We start from the raw sequence: 16,546 nt of genomic DNA on the forward strand, positions 1-16,546 counted from the left end.
TCAATATCAATGTTTTATCCAGATATACAAGTAAAGTAAAAGTTTTTAAATAAATACAAATTTGAGGGATGAGAATCAAAGTAATAACTTGAACAACCAGAAACCTGAGATTATGAATGATATCTTTGTATAAACCAGTATTTTCTTTACCAAACCATGAAGAATTCTTATAACTCAGACTTATCTATTCACTGAGAACATTCTGAATTCAAAGGAGTATTTTAACAATAGTTGTATTATGTAAAATTCACACATTATATTATGCCCCCTTTAAAAGTGTACAATTCGATGCTTTATAGTATGTCCACAGATATGTGCAACTATCACCACAGTCGATTTTAAAACATTTTCATCACACAATAAAAGCCTGTTACCCTTTACCTATCATTCCTCTAAACCAGGGGTCCCCAATCCCCAGGCCACACACTGGTACTGGTCTGCTCCCTGTTAGGAACTAGGCCACATAGCAGGAACTGACGAACTAGCATCACCGCCTGAGTTCGAGCTCCTGTCAGATCAGCAGCGGCATTAGATGCTCAACAGGAGCACAAACCCTACTGTAAACCGCGTATGCCAGGAACTAGGTTGCGTGCTCCTTATGGGAATCTAACTAACGCTGCATGATCTGAGATGGAAGTTTCAGACTGAAACCATCCCCTCCCTCTCCACCCCGCTGTCCATGGAAAAATTGCCTTCCATGAAACCGGTCCTTTGTGCCCTCCAAAAATTGGAAACTGCTGTTCTAAACCCTCAATACTCCTAAGGAACACAGTAAGCAACCACTTATCTACTTTCTGTCTCTATGGATATCCTTCTTCTGAACTTCATTTCCAAGATAGCATATAGTATGCCATCTTTTGCGGCCGGCTTTTTTTCATGTAGCATAATATTTTTGAGGTTTATGGGTGTGGCATGTTTCAGTACTTCATTCCTTTTTGTGGCTGAGTAATATTCCATATATGGATTTTTTTTTTCCCCCTTTGTTGCCCAGGCTGGAGTGCAATGCTGCGATCTCAGTTCACTGAAATCTCCGCCTCCCGGGTTCAAGAGATTCTTCTGCCTCAGCCCGCTGAGTAACTGGGATTACAGGCGCCTGCCTCCACGCCCGCCTAATTTTTTTGTTTGTTTGTTTGTTTTTGTATTTTTAGTAGTCACAGGGTTTCATCATGTTGACCAGGCTGGTCTTGAACTCCTGACCTCAGGTGATCCGCTCGCTTCAGTCTCCCAAAGTGTTGGGATTACAGGCATGAGCCACGTCACCCAGCCCCATTTATGGATTTAGCATGTGTAAATCCATAAATCTGTTGATGGACATTTGAGTTGTTTCCAAGTATTGACTATTATGTATAGTTCTTGCATAAATACATGGACACAATTTTTTGTGTGCATACATGTATTCATTTTTTTTCAGTTTATAACTAAAAGTGGAATTGCTGTGTTATATGGTAACTCTAGATTTACTCATTTAGGATCTGCCAGACTATTTTCCAAATTGACAGCACCATTTTACTGCCTGCTGACGATGTGTGAGGGTTCTGATATCTCCATGTCCACACCAACATTTTTTATCTCATTCTAAAATTTCAGCCATTCTAGTGTTTGATAAGTGGTGACACAAGTTTTTGATTTGTCTCCCTGATGACTAATAACTTGAGCAAATTTTCATGAGATTATTATATTTGCATGTTTTCCTTAGAGAAATGTTTATTCTGAATATTTGCCCATTTTTTAGTTAGGCAATTTGTCTTTTTATTATGGAGTTCTAAGTGTTCGTCATACATTTGAAATACAATTTGCCATGAAGAGGTTACAGGGAGCTGAGATTGCGCCACTGCACTCCAGCCTGACGACAGTGTGAGACTCCGTCGCAAACACAAAACAAAACAAAACAAAACAAAAATACAATTTGCCTGCCAGATACATAATTAGCAAATATTTTCTATCATTTTGTGGTTTTTCACTTTCTTGATGGTGTCCTTTCAATTACAAAATTTTTTTAATTTTGATGAAATCCAATTTACCTATATTGTTTTTTCTTTTGAAGCTGATGTTTTTGGTGCCATATTTAAGAATCATTTGCCAGGTCCACGGTCATGAAAATACCATATCTTTTCTTCTAAGACTTTTAGATTCTTAATTATTATATTTAGGTTGTTGATTTCTTTTTAGTTAATTTTTTTTATATATATGGAGTGACTTAGGATCCAACTTTATTTTGCATTTGATTACTCAGTTTCCAGTTGTACCAACTGGAGCAACTCAACCATTTGTTCAAAGCCTATTCATTTTCCCACTGATGTATTGGGATTTCCCACTGATGTATTCCCAATATATGTATTGGTTTATTTCTGCACTTTTGTTTCTGTTTCATTGGTCTGCATGCCTCTCCTTGTTCCAGTACTACACTGATTTGATTACTGTTTCTCTGTACTAAGTTTTGAAATTGGAAAGTGTTTCTTTTGTATTTTCAAGATTATTTTGGTTTTTCTTCAATTTCTTTTCATCTTTAGAATTAGCTTATCAATTTCTACAAAGAGGTCAGTTGGTATTCTGGACAGGAATGATATTGAATTTGTAGATCAGTTTGGGGACTATTACCTTCTTAAAAATGTTAAGCCTTTATTCCATTGACATGAGATGTTTTTTTCCAATTACGCAAATCTTTTAAAGTTTCTTTCAATAATCTTTCATAGCTTTTACAGTTAAATATTGTGCTTATTGAGTTAGATATATTTGTAACAATTTCATTCTTTTGATGTTATTATGAACCAAACTGTTTTCTTAATTTCATTTTTGAATCATCCCTGGAAAATATATAGAAATCCCAAAGGTTTTACATATTAATCTTATAATTTGCAACTTTACCAAGAATTTATTAGTTCTAATATTTTTAATGGATTCCAAATATTAGTTCTAATATTGTGTTAAGTTCTATGTATATTAAGTTTGTATTTTGTAACCTTTCTGAACTAAATTATTAGTTCTATTTTTTTTTTTTTTTTTTAGTGAATTTCATATACAAGACCATACCCTATGAGAAAAATGACAGCTTTACTTATTTCTTTCCAATATGGGTGCTTTTTTTTTTTTTTTTTTTCTTTTTCTTGACTGATTGCTCTGGCTAGAACTCCCAGTATAACGTTTAATAGAAGTGGCAAGCACAGACATCCTTTACTTGTTTCTGATTTTAGGGGTAAACATCTAGTCTTTCGCCATTAAATGTAATATAAACTGTGAGTTTCATGTAAATGTCCTATATCAAATTGAATGTATTCTTTCTATTCATTGTTTGTTGAGGGTTTTTAATCATAAAATATGTTGGATATTGTCAAATGATTTTTCTGCATCAATTGAAATGATGGAGTAAAGTTGTTAAATCTGTTTATATGATGTTTTACAATAATACATAAATTCTACTTAGTCATGGTATAATATTTTTTAAATGCCGCTAGATTCAGTTTGCTAGTATTTTACAGATATCAAGTTTAATACTGTTTGTAGTACAATGCTCAAAGAAGTAGCAGTAGGTAGGCATTTTAAATTTGTGGTTTTTCTTATTCATTCCTAGACACCTACTAAGAGTGCTCATTATTTCTCTTTTAGAATATTAATATAATCTCTTATTAATTCCCCTAACATAAATTTTCTGTGTTAATCTTTTTTCTTTCTAAAATATAAATCTGGTGCATGTGGTTTAAAATGGTGAAAAAGCATTTGAAGAAACAGCTTTTTAATAATACTACCAACATTTTAATAAAAAAAAAACTATGACATTTCAGATATGAGATAAAATTCACTGAAAATAAAATAAAATTAGTTTCAGAGAAACCTATTAATTGGCTCAGGTAGTCATTTTCAATTCAACAAAATTGTGCTAATTTAAATTAGGTTAATAATGTAAATTTAATGCAAATGCCATCACCATGAATATGTAGTTTCTGCTTGGTTCTTCTAGCAACTTTTGATTATAAGCTCCAGTAGACACTGCCTGTGTCAAGAAAACATGATAGTAATCCTTCCACTCTACTGACAATTTATCTATGATAGCCAAATATATCCCTTTATTGTACCTGTTAGCACTTCCTCCAAAAGCATCTGAAAATTGTAACTCATGGAAAATATAATCAATCAATAAGAACAACATATGCCTAATCAAGATTGGGAAGAGATAGGCCAAATAAGTAAACTACTGACATCATGGATGAAAAATAGAAGGGTTCTAGTTATAATGCATGGTTTCTTGTTCCTTAATTGGTTCAGTTTGCATAGAAAGAGGAAGTACCTTATATCAAATTAAGTCTGAAAACTCTTAGAGATACAGTAGATAAATATCTGTTAGACAATAGAAATTTGTGTGTGAAACAAAATCAAAAACAAAAATGGTTACCCAGCTATAAAATTCAAGTACTCAGCTGAAAATAGTTTAGGGTCATATTTTCAAAAATTGAAAAAAAATGTTCCTACTGAAGTATTTTTTCCAAATAAAAATATAAAAAAAGACTACAAAAAAAGAATAGCAGAATCAGAAATACAAATGGGTAATATATTTAACTTTAAAAATTAAAATCAAAGTTTATCATTTTAAGTATAAAACAATATTGCAACATAGCAAAATAAGTAGAACTACCTAAATGCAACAAAATGGAAAATACATAAAACATTATAATTCTGATTTTCATTGATCATACTGTGAACCATGTACAGAGAAACATACACTCTATTGCTAGACAGTTTATCTATTTTGGCAAACAATTAAAAAACAAATTTTAAAAGGCTTTAAAATGTTCAGATATTTATTTCAGTAGTATGTAAAAGAAATAGAAAAATGAATTAAATATTGGATGAAAAACAGATGATAACAATGATTATATCTGGGTGGGAGCATTATGGATAATTTGAAGCTGTTCTTGAAACTTTGTTGTACAATAATACTTTTTTTAAGTGAGAGGATTATGTCATATTGTGAAAAAAATAGTAAGGCAATTCTTATTTAGATAAATCCTTGCAAGGTTTTGGAATAACATTGCAAATTACATTTCCTACAATAAGCTGCCAAAAAAGGTATACATTAGTTTGACATTGTACTTCTCTGTCTCACTAAATATGAAGGAAATGTCAATAGAACTCTGAATATACATAGCAAGTTTAAGAATTTTAAGCTAACGAAAGTTATTCTTTGTGTCTATAATAGACAGTATTGCTTCCAAGTTAAGCTTATGGTTAAAGGAGATTAGAATAAATCACCCAAAAGTATGCTTATTTGGCCTAAGGATTATTTTAAGCTGAAAGCAGTTGATAAACAGGGCACTTTGTTTTCTACCCCTTTCAAAAGCCTCAAGGCAGAGTATAACTTTTTCTTTGTGACTGATGTTCCTCCTCCCCTTTTCCATACCAGGAGGAGGCAAACAACCATTATCTCTGGAGAAAGAAATTTGGTACTGCCTTGGGCCTACAACAGAAAACGCTATCTTCTATTAGTTTCTCCCATATATTTACCTTCCCCAATTTTGCTGCCACTAGAAGCCCAAAACCCTTTTTCTTTGTCTTGTCATTTTCTAAAAATATTTTGCCCTTTATTAAGATGATATATAAGTTCCCAATTTTAACCACCCCTTTTGGTTATGTATCACTGAATTGTCCCAAGTGTATGCACCATCTATGCATAAATAAACTCTGTGCTTTCTTTTTCTCCTGTTAATCTGTTATTTTTTAGTTTGCTTGTGGGCCACAGCCACTGAAACTCAGAGGATAGGGGAAGAGTTATTTTCTCCTATATACAGGTTTTGAGTCACACTAGATCTGGATTGAAATTCCAGACTTACCACTTATTACCACTATGACAAAGTTGTATAGCCTCTTTACGCTCAGTTGTCTTCTCAGAAAATTGATGTTATAGTAATAGCACATATGATTATCATGAAAATAAATAAAGATCATGTTTTGAGCATATTACTTGTTACACAGTGGGCATTTAATTAATTTTCAAGTTTATCATTTTATTTGAAAAAATAGAAAAAAATTGTTCCATATCAATAACCTGAAAAATATACTATTCTTAAAAAATAAGCTATTATTTAACACATTGATAATTAATATTAGATCTTAAGAATGAGAAAAATGCATTATAAAATATCAGTAATACTCCTTGAAACCAATCTTTAGGAGTTAAATAAATATAAAATATATAAAATGTTTAAATGAATAATGAATTATTTATTAAAATCATAGTTACAATCTACTAAGTCGAAAATGTCCTGGTAAGATCCTTCAAATATTTAAAAATAATTTTGTAGAAATCATTTGGCTGCCTGGAAAAGGTCAATTTTCTATTTTCTCTCTTAAGTGACTTTTTACATACACCTACATCTAAAGAAGAATCTTTATTAGTTAGTCAACCCACATATCTTGTACTTATTTATTAACTTTTTTTGGATTAGAAGTAGTCAGGTGACATAACATGGTTCAATCAGAGTGCAAGATTTTTGAATTTCATGTTTGGGGAAGTGGTTTCACTCATCTTCCTAGATATAAACAAGGAAGCATCCAAACCCAGTAGCTAACTACTGCTGGCTGCCAATACTGATGATTCAGTGCAAGCAGATAAAATTATTCCTTTCCTTATTGATATCACTGAGCTGCTATTGTATCTGGAGTCTAAAATACCTCTGAACTTCCTGGTATATAAGATGTTTCTACTTTAAGCCAGACTAAGAAGAGGTTTTCTCTGCGAAAACATTCATAATTATAAATGTTTTATGATGATAATATTTTTTACAACTGTAGGTAATCAAATATTATTAAAATGTCTGCAGGAAAAAATGTCATTTAATAGAAATTATTACTTGTATGTGATTGATGAAACAGAGAATTTTAAATGTTGGTATTCCTGTAAAAAACTAAGGGAAGATTTATAGATTATTTCAAAACATAAAGGAACAAATTCTGTCCAGGTTACACAAACTCTCCCAAAATTTAGCAAAAGAAAATATTTCCCACATGATTTGTAAAACCATCATTACCTTAAAACACAAACCTGTCAAATATAGTGTCCCTCAAAACTGGTCTAATCTCACTTATGAATAAAGGGCTAAGGGAATAAACATTAAGATAATAATATATTGAATACAGAATAACATTAAAAATGAAAAAACAGAGTATATTTATCATGGGAACACACCCCCAATATTTCAGCATAGGTTCTTTTTATTTTCCCTAAGTGTCAGCCAGCTGAGAAATAAAGAGAAAGAATACAAAGAGAGGAATTTCACAGCCGGGCCTCTGAGATTGACATCACGTATCAGTAGGACTGTGATGCCCACCTGAGCTGCAAAACCAGCAAGTTTTTATTAAGGATTTCAAAAGGGCAGGGGGCGTACGAACAGGGAGTAGGTCACAAAGATTACATGCTTCAAAGGGAAAAAAAGGAGAACAAGATTACATGCTTCTGAGGCCAATAAAGATCACAAGGCAAAGGGTAAAATCAAAAACTCCTGATAAGGGTCTAGGTTCAGCTGTGCATGTATTGTCTTGATAAACATATTAAACAACAGAAAACAGGGTTTGAGAGCAGAGAACTGGCCTGACCTCAATTGTACCAGGGTAGTGTTTCTTCTCCACCCTAATAATCCTGAGGATACTGCAGGAGACCAGGGAGTAGTTCAGTCCTTGTCTCAACCGCATAAGACAGACACTCCCAGAATGGCTGTTTATAGAGCTCACCCCAGGAGTGCATTCCTTTCCCAGGGTCTTAATTATTTCCTTTCTAGGAAAATAATTCAGTGATATCTTCCCTACTTGCACATCTGTTTATAGGCTCTCTGCAAGAAGAAAAATATAGCTCTATTCTGCCTGACCCCACAGGCAATCAGACCTTATGGTTGTCTTCCCTTGTTCCCTAAAATTTCTGTTATTCTATTCTTTTTCAAGGTGCACTGATTTCATATTGTTCAAACACACATGTTTTACAATCAGTTTGTACAATAGTTGTCCTGAGGTGATGTACATCCTCAGCTTATGAAGATAACAGGTTTAAGAGATTAAAGTAAAGACAGGTATAAGAAATTATGAGCATTATTTGAGAACTGATAAATGTCCATTAAATCTTCACAATTTATTTTTGGAGATTGCAGTAAAAACAGATATAAGAAATTATAAAAGCATTAATTTGGGGAACTGATAAATGTCCATGAAATCTTCACAATTTATGTTCCTCTGCCATGGCTTCAGCCATTCCCTCCGTTTGGGGTCCCTGACTTCCCACAACATATATTCTAGATATGAAATTATAGATAAGTATTATTTTCCTCCTCAGTGGGGAGCTCAGACACCTTTCCACTTCATCCTAGCTATAGGCACAAAGACCAGGAGTGCAGATATATAAGCCATCAAATGCAAACTCCTTTTCTTTTGGATGATGGTACTAGGGCAAAAAGACACTGGGGTTACATTTTAAAAATAAAGCTTCTCAAGTTCTACCCACAGAAATGCTAATTAATTATCTCTGGCAAAAGGATGAGTTGAGGCATGCATATCTTAAACAATCAGCCTAGGTAATTTTAATGAAGATTCTCTGTGCTAGAAAAGTTTGTTGGTATGATAAAGAAAAAAATAAAATCTCTCAAAAGCAGCATTTTCTTTTTTTCTCTGACAAGTGTTTAGAATTTAATAAACAAATGAAACTAAATGGTATCATCTAGATTTGCATTGAGCAACATCAAACAAATATTTTACAAACCCAATTGCAAAATGGAGAGAAGAGAGAAAGAAAGAGAACAATGCTAAAAATTATTCCCATACTGTGACTCGAAATATCAAGAGTTCTTAATAGTTCAGGGAACAGTGCGGTCAGTAGGATACAGGGCCTCAAATTTTGGTTCAGAAAACCAAAGTATTACTTGAGGGCAGGGAAGATGAATTCAGGCATTTTTTTAGAACAATAGAATCAGCTTAAAGACAGATTTTGATCTTTCAGTCAAAAGATGCAACAGATTGAGCATATTCTATACATGTATACATGGTAGGGGAGAAAACATATATTAAAGTTTTGAAAATTCAACTTGACCTGCTGGAAAGAAAATAACAGCACATAGAAATAAAAATAAAACATTCAAGGAAGTAAGGTCAGGGCGAACTACAGTAGTTAAAATATTGCCTGAAATAAATGTTTCTGCTGTCATTGGTGTTCCAGATGTTATTTAATGCTAGATTTAAACAGAATAAGATAAATGGCAAAATTTTATGCTGAAAATCATGGAAAACACTTATATTGATATAACAGTATAAGAATGTTATATGATTCTCAATAAGTTCCCAGGCATCTGGACTAACTAAGCAAAGAAAATAAAAACTTATTTGCTTTTTTTAAAAAATATATATTAAGGGAGTTTCTCTGCTACAGACATATATGACAAATTTTCTTTCCGGGAACCTAAACAACTCTAGAACAAAGGCAGTGACATACAGGACATTTGGGGCAGAGAAATACAGAGAGAAGAGTAGGAGATTGTGCACTTGGAGAATTAACATGTAACCACCCAGTTGGTTCTCTTTGCTTGCTGCCTAGACAGAAGTAATTTATCAAAACGGAGGAGTTACAATAGAGAAAGAGTAATTTACACAAAGCCTGCTGTCAGGATACCAGAGTTTTAGTAAGATTTAAATCAGTTTCCCCAAGAATTTGGGGATGAGAATTTTTAAGGATAATTTGGTGTGTAGGGGACCAATGAGTCTGGAGTGGAGTGCTAATTGGTTGGGTCAGAGATGAAATCATAGGGAATTGAAACTGTCCTGTTGTGCTGACTCTGTTCCTGGTTGGGGGCTACAAGACCAACCAAGCTAGTTTATTGATCTGGGTGGTGCCAGCTGATCTACTGAGTACAGGGCCTGGAAAATATCTCAAGCACTGATCCTTGGTTTTACAATGGTAATGTTATCCCGGGAGTAATTTGGGGAGGTTAAGAATCTTGCAGTCTCCAACTGCTTGACTCCTAAACCATAATTTCTTATCTTCAGGACGATTTGTTAGTACTATAAAGGTAGTCTAGTCCCCTAGAAGGAAGGGTTTTTATGGGGGGGAAGGACTGTTATCACTTTTGTTTCAAAGTTAAACTATAAACTCAGTTCCTCCCAAAGTTAGTTAGGACTATGCCCAGAAATGAACAAGGGCAGCTTAAGAGGTTAGAAGCAAGATGGAGTTGGTTGGGTCAGATCTCTTTCACTGTAATAATTTTCCCAGTTATGATTTTTGCAAAAGCACTTTCAATCAGGCCATGAGTCCTGCTTAGAGATTTATCTGTTGTAAATATAGATTAACCTGCTCACGAGAAAATAGGAGATAGAGACCTATTAAAGTAAGCATTGATGGTTTTTAAGCATAATGGATTGACATTCAGGTCATGATAAAAATCAGAGGAAAAGAAAAAACAAAACAAAAATAAATCCTGCTGATCAGCAATTGTAGCACTGCAAATTTCTGAATTTTGCCAGAGATGAGTTTGGAAGACTAGGAGATGCTTCATTTAGCTACCTCTTCAAGGAATGACTTACTGTCCAACTGTGAGGGTTATAGTTTTCTGACAGCCTCCAGCTGTCAGCTTCTTTCAAAATCACCTCCATATTCTAGCCAAAGTCACATTCTTCTCAGAGTGGTGCTAGCCATTGGCAACACAGTAATGGTGGTCCAGGGTGGATTTTTCTGGGAGTGGGACTCAGCCAATGACTAAGCAAGATGGGTGTCCTAGGGTCCACCCATTTTTGTCCAAGTTAGGACTCCTCCCTCTGATAATATCATAATCTGACAGCTATTTCTAGCTAACACTGCTTTCTACTTTTATTTTTATTATTTCACATGTATTATTCTCCAATAAATCTTTTGCACTTTAAACTTCATCTCAGCTTCTTCATCCTGGAGAACCCAAGGCAACACAAGGAATATTTGATGAAACTAAGGCAAAGGTTTGCTGGTTTTATTTGTTTTCTTTTGTTTTGATGAAAAGTAAATTTTTCTTGTTGTTTTTGCACTCTTAGTCTACATTACAGTTTCAGAATATGAGGAATGCTGTAACAGTTAACCTAAGAGAAATTTATCAAATTTGCATCTAAGTTTTTAAGTAGTATTGAGCAACTACTATATTTTAATCTGTGGCCTTCATCTGCATCTGATGTTATCCTTTTTTATTTTTTTATTTTTTTAATTTTTTTTTCTGAGACACAGTCTCGCCTTGTCACCCAGACTGGAGTGAAATGTCACAATCTCGGCTCACTGCAACCTCCATCTCCTGGCTTCAAACAATTCCATTCTCCTACCTCAGCCTCCTGAGTAACTGGGATTACAGGCAGCCCCCACCATGCCTGGATAATTTGTGTATTTTTAGTAGAGATGGAGTTTCACCATATTGGTCAGGCTGGTCTCGAACTCCTGACCCCGTGATCCACCTGCCTGGGCCTCCCAAAGTGCTGGGATTACAGGAGTGAGCTACCACTTTCCATTTATTTTGTTATCAGTTTGCCCTAGTAGAAGGCAAAATCTGTGCAGCCAGGGATTTCTTTTATTATTATTATTATTATTATCATTGTTATTATTGCAGTAATCTAAGCACTTCAGACAATACTTATGACATGCTCTTAAACTGAATGAATAAGCAGTGTGATTAGCAGTCAAACAAAGCTTTCTATCTGTTACCACAATATAAATATATATCTCAAAAGTTTACTGTCGCCGGGCATGGTGGCTCAAGCCTGTAATCCCAGCACTTTGGGAGGTCGAGACGGGCAGATCACAAGGTCAGGAGATCGAGACCATCCTGGCTAATATGGTGAAACCCCGTCTCTACTAAAAAATACAAAAAACTAGCCGGCCGAGGTGGCGGGCGCCTGTAGTCCCAGCTACTTGGGAGGCTGAGGCAGGAGAATGGCGTAAACCCGGGAGGCGGAGCTTGCAGTGAGCTGAGATCCGGCCACTGCACTGCAGCCTGGGCGACAGAGCGTGACTCCGTCTCAAACAAACAAACAAACAACAACAACAACAACAACCAAAAATTTACTGTCATGTAAAGGAGAAATAAATAAAAAGTATTTTTAATATGACATTATATAATTGCATAGTGTAAGAAATCTTGCATAATTACATTAGAAGGTCTGATGTAATATCAGACGTTTGTTCTTAAATTTAGAATCACTGTGAATATGAAAGATACAGATGAAAACCAGTTTAGTGTGTTGTATTGACAAATATGTTAACACTGTTGATATGATATTTAGGAAGAGTAAAATACTTTTGGAAAAGTTCCAAAACAAGTTCTTTCAATTAAGGCAGTAGTACTCCTGGAAAATTCTGTGTCTATTAAAACTGTGCCAAAATAGATAGCATTTGTATATTTTAAACAGTTAATTCTAGGCATAAATAATTTTAAACACGGTTCGTATACGAAAAAGTGCTTTTGTAAATGGCACGTCTAACGCAGAAGTTAATCATTTTAAATTAATTTTACCAAGTTATAATTTATATGAATAAAAATGCAGGTATTTTAAGTATCCATTTAATTGAATGTCAACAAATCTAGTCACCTGTATAACTGCCACAATAATAAAAATAGAACCTATTTCCATCATTTCCCAATATTTTCTCTTACTTTCTTGACAACCATTCCTCCATCCTGGGGCCCCAGTTAAGAGCGGCTTTGCTTTTCGTCACTATTTATTAGATTTGTATTTTCTAGATATTCATATGTCAAATATAAATATATATTTAAAATAAAATCAAGGGTCAGGTGCAGGGGCACATGCCCATAATCCCAGCTACTTGGGAGGCTGAGGCAGGAGAATTCCTTGAACCCAGGAAGTGGAGGTTGCAGTGAGCTCAGATCGTGTCATGGCACTCTGGGCTGGGCAACAAGAGAAAAATTCCATCTCAAAAATAAATGAATAAATAAATAAAATAAAATAAAATGAAGGTCTTGGAGAATATTCAAAAATCTCATGGAATAAAGAGGAATCCTTCATCCTGTGAACCACAATGAGCATTCCAGTTCATAATGTGAATGAATTAAGAATTTAGTACTGGAAATACAAACTATTACATGTATTATAAATGGCAACAAATTTAATGCAGAAAACTAGGAGTTTACAAAAGTACTGGAATGACAGAAGAAACAAGTTCTAGCCTGGTGCTGTTGAAATGTATTTCCCCCAAACATACCCAATTCCATAATTTTCTATATCTAAATTTCTATTTCTAAGACTAGTTCTGCTGGTCTAGATCTGGGAATGATAGCACTCACATAGCAGTCTCTAGGCAAATAATACTGCAGTGTGGACACCCAAAGCTGGTGTCAATGAGTCATATAAAGAAATCAGAGCTATGTTTATTTCTTTTTTTTTTGACAAATGTAAAGCCACTTAACAGACAATGAAATATGATGTAGGAAAACAACAACTTTCTTAAGCAACAATGAATGACAGTAGCCACAGAAAGATGGCATTCATATTATGGCCACCTTCCAAATATGTGGCAACAGAATCTCATTGGATTAACCTAAATAAAAATATCCAAACTTATCTTCAAGGAAATCCTGAGACTTAATCCTTCAATTCTGGCTATACTGGGGAAGGGAGAGCAGTGGGAATAGTTACATGAGTGGTAATGGCAACGGATGTTGACTGATAACAGGAGTCATGCAGCAAATCAAATGTCTATGATCCCTCATCATTAAATGTGTGTTATAGCAGCTTCACGTTATTGAGGAAACCAAGAAAATCCCTGAAAATGTATAAAATGCCCTTTACTTAGTAGTAGCACCATTGCTGAAGGTCACTCATTTATAATAAAACTTGCTATGGCAATCACATTTGTGTATAAATTCTGCTTGAGCTTTCTTAATACTATGCACATGAAGCTAGTGTTATAATTTGTGTTCATGACTCTCTGAAATAGGGCAAATGCAAGACTTGGATTTGGGAGAATTGGAACTCCAGTGCAATAAATAAAGTAAATCATATTATCAGTCTTGTTGCAGTTGTTGAAAAATAAATCAAGACTCCAACTAGGAATCTAAGTGGTCTCTGAACCAAAATGAGTAAAACAAGGATAACCTTGGAGAAAATAAATATGTGTACCTATTTTAGGATTTGTACTTTCTTCTAAGAAAAAGAAAAGGGAGTATTCAGTCAGCTGAGATTTAATTGGTAGGATAGGGTAAACCCTTGATTGTTTAAAAAGGTTCATTTGGCTTTGTCAAAGAAAGTGTTGTCTTATGTTAGTTATTGGATATTAATTAAAACTTGAGCATTTTAGTTGTACATTAAAGAAACAAGCTTTCTTTCCTTTCCTTTTTATGATAATATTTACAGCAACTGATGTTGGATGGATTGCCAGAAACCTATAGAGAGAAACTGTCACATGAGAAACTAGTGCAGATGGGAAAAGTGAAATTGAGTAAGGAGACAATCTACCTCACTAATATAGCCCAAAACAGTTTCCAGGACACATGCCAATTTAGACTTTTTTTTGGGGGGGGGGGTATTTTTAAAGATGGATTAACTGTTTTCTAGCAATGAATGTGCATGGAAAAAAGTTTTTAAAGTAATTGGCTTTCAATTTTGGAAGTTGTAATAAAGTCCTACATGTTCTTACAGCATTAAGAGAAGTTCTGGCTAGGGCAATCAGGCAAGAGAAAGAAATCAAGGGTATCCAGTTAGGAAAAGAAGAAGTCAAATTGTCCCTGTTTGCAGATGACATGATTGTATATTTAGAAAACCCCATTGTCTCAGCCCAAAATCTCCTTAAGCTGATAAGCAACTTCAGCAAAGTCTCAGGATACAAAATCAATGTGCAAAAATCACAAGCATTATTATACACCAGTAACAGACAAACAGAGAGTCAAATCATGAATGAACTTCCATTCACAATTGCTTCAAAGAGAATAAAATACCTAGGAATCCAACTTACAAGGGATGTCAAGGACCTCTTCAAGGAGAACTACAAACCACTGCTCAGAGAAATAAAAGAGGACACAAACAAATGGAAGAACATACCATGCTCATGGATAGGAAGAATCAATATCGTGAAAATGGCCATACTGCCCAAGGTTATTTATAGATTCAATGCCATCCCCATCAAGCTACCAATGAGTTTCTTCACAGAACTGGAAAAAACGGCTTTAAAGTTCATATGGAACCAAAAAAGAGCCCGCATTGCCAAGACAATCCTAAGTCAAAAGAACAAAGCTGGAGGCATCATGCTACCTGACTTCAAACTATACTACAAGGCTACAGTAACCAAAACAGCATGGTACTGGTACCAAAACAGAGCTATAGACCAATGGAACAGAACAGAGTCCTCAGAAATAATACCACACATCTACAGCCATCTGATCTTTGACAAACCTGAGAGAAACAAGAAATGGGGAAAGGACTCCCTATTTAATAAATTGTGCTGGGAAAATTGGCTAGCCATAAGTAGAAAGCTGAAACTGGATCCTTTCCTTACTCCTTATACGAAGATTAATTCAAGATGGATTAGAGACTTAAAAAACCCTAGAAGAAAACCTAGGTAGTACCATTCAGGACATAGGCATGGGCAAGGACTTCATGTCTAAAACACCAAAAGCAATGGCAGCAAAAGCCAAAGTTGACAAATGGGATATGGTTAAACTAAAGAGCTTCTGCACAGCAAAAGAAACTACCATCAGAGTGAACAGGCAACCTACAGAATGGGAGAAAATTTTTGCAATCTACTCATCTGACAAAGGGCTAATATCCAGAATCTACAAAGAACTCAAACAAATCTACAAGAAAAAAACAAACAACCCCATCAAAAAGTGGGGAAAGGATATGAACAGACATTTCTCAAAAGAAGACATTCATTCAGCCAACAGACACATGAAAAAATGCTCATCATCACTGGCCATCAGAGAGATGCAAATCAAAACCACAATGAGATACCATCTCACACCAGTTAGAATGGCAATCATTAAAAAGTCAGGAAACAGCAGGTGTTGGAGAGGATGTGGAGAAATAGGAACACTTTTACACTGTTGGTGGGATTGTAAACTAGTTCAACCATTATGGAAAACAGTATGGCGATTCCTCAAGGATCTAGAACTAGATGTACCATATGACCCAGCCATCCCACTACTGGGTATATACCCAAAGGATTATAAATCATGCTGCTATAAAGACATATGCACACGTATGTTTATTGTGGCACTATTCACAATAGCAAAGACTTGGAATCAACCCAAATGTCCATCTGTGACAGACTGGATTAAGACAATGTGGCACATATACACCATGGAATAGTATGCAGCCATAAAAATGGATGAGTTTGTGTCCTTTGTAGGGACATGGATGCAGCTGGAAACCATCATTCTTAGCAAACTATCACAAGAACAGAAAACCAAGCACCGCATGTTCTCACTCATAGGTGGGAACTGAACAATGAGATCACTTGGACTCGGGAAGGGGAACATCACACATCGGGGCCCATCATGGGGAGGGGTGAGGGGGGAGGGATTGCATTGGGAGTTATACCTGATATAAATGATGCATT

The sequence above is a fragment of the Rhinopithecus roxellana genome, chromosome 8 (genome assembly GCF_007565055.1).
Source record: "Rhinopithecus roxellana isolate Shanxi Qingling chromosome 8, ASM756505v1, whole genome shotgun sequence".
NCBI classification, from domain to species: Eukaryota; Metazoa; Chordata; class Mammalia; order Primates; family Cercopithecidae; genus Rhinopithecus; species Rhinopithecus roxellana.